The following is a 1,700-nucleotide window of genomic DNA, read 5'->3' on the forward strand; positions in this document are numbered from 1 at the left end:
AGTAGTAGTAGTAGTAGTAGTAGTAGTAGTAGTAGTAGTAGTAGTAGTAGTAGTAGTAGGAATAGTAAAAATAGTAGTTGTAGAATAGTATTATTGGTAATTTAATAATAAAAAAGTCAAAGTAGTAGAAATAGTAGTGATGATGATAATAATAATAATATAATAATAATAATAATAATAATAATAATAATAGTAGGAATAGTGTTAGCAGTGGTAATAACAATAAGAGTAATGGTAATAATCATAATAAGGACAATAATTAAAATATTAATCATAATCATAATAGTAATAATAATAATAATAACAATAGAAGTAATAGCAGGATAAATAATAATAAAAATAATATTAGTAATAGTAATAATAATAGTAGTAGTAGTAGTAATAATAGCAATAATAATATAATATAATGTAATATAATATAATATAATATGAAAATGTTTACAGGATAAATACAACTTTTTCTTCATCTTGTATGGAGGCTTGTTAATTTTCATTTTAATAAATCGGTTTTTCTTAATTCAGTTTTTCTGTATTCATTCCTTATATTTTTATACCGGTTAGCATATACGATCATCAAACAAGAAATCGAAATGATTGATGTGTATTTATCATTTCTTCTCGATAGATATTCGCAATTTGCATAACGGGCATATATCAGTCGTATTATAGTATATTTTCTGAACACAATGTTTTTACACATGACGTTAGGAAACTTATGGTATTTTAATCCGGTCACAATGTGTTTCAAAGAATTTAATTTAAAAATTAAATGATTTTTAAAATGATTATTTTTATATAATATTTCTATATAATTTACATTTGAATAAAAAAATAACAAAAAGTAAGTTTTAAATTTTTGATGATTTTAATTTTTTTTAATATAAAAAAGTAAAATGATAAGTTTTTATTTCTTTTAAATAAATTTATGAAGATATATAATAATTAATAAAAGATATATAAAGACCTTTAATGATATATCAAAAACAAAGTTATATATTTCATTCATTATGATTGATATAAGAGAAATTATTTGAAACACAAATCTCGTGATCGGTTCTTATGCTATTTATGTATACAACTTTGTTGTTTGCTAATTGGCATAAATACTCTACATTTTGCGACAATTGTTGAGTGGACAAATTTCTCCAGGGTACAAAAACTATAAGAAACGTATACATTACGAATGGAAAAATATGAAAATATTTTGTAACGTATTCTCTGTGTAAAAAGTTTTTATATGAAAAATTAATTGGCGCGTTTAAAATCAATCTATTGCTATATAATATGAATTTCACTTTCTAACAAAAGATTTTTTAATTTTTTTTATTATTCGACATATATTTTTCTTTGATCAATTTCTTTTTTTTCCGAATAATCAACCACCACTCTTCCGAGTATTTTTAAGATTAATAATTAATAAAATTGTATTTAAAACATTTTCTCTTTCTTTTTTGAATGGATTTTAAATATAAATTTTATGTAATAATTATTTTGTTTGCAAGTAACTTCTAAATTTATTAATAAATGATACGATAGAATTAATCATTTTTCTATCAAAGTAACTAGAAATAATTTAAATCTTAATTTTTTATTAAAAATCAATAATTGTTAGATGAGAAAATGCTTCGATAATATATTCAAAAAAATCGTATTGTACTCAAAAGTCAATTTCTTTTTAAATTTTTCTTTGCTTCTTTTTA

Source organism: Apis laboriosa, unplaced genomic scaffold, assembly GCF_014066325.1.
Source record: "Apis laboriosa isolate Shangri-la unplaced genomic scaffold, ASM1406632v1 scaffold71_cov137, whole genome shotgun sequence".
Taxonomy (NCBI): Eukaryota; Metazoa; Arthropoda; class Insecta; order Hymenoptera; family Apidae; genus Apis; species Apis laboriosa.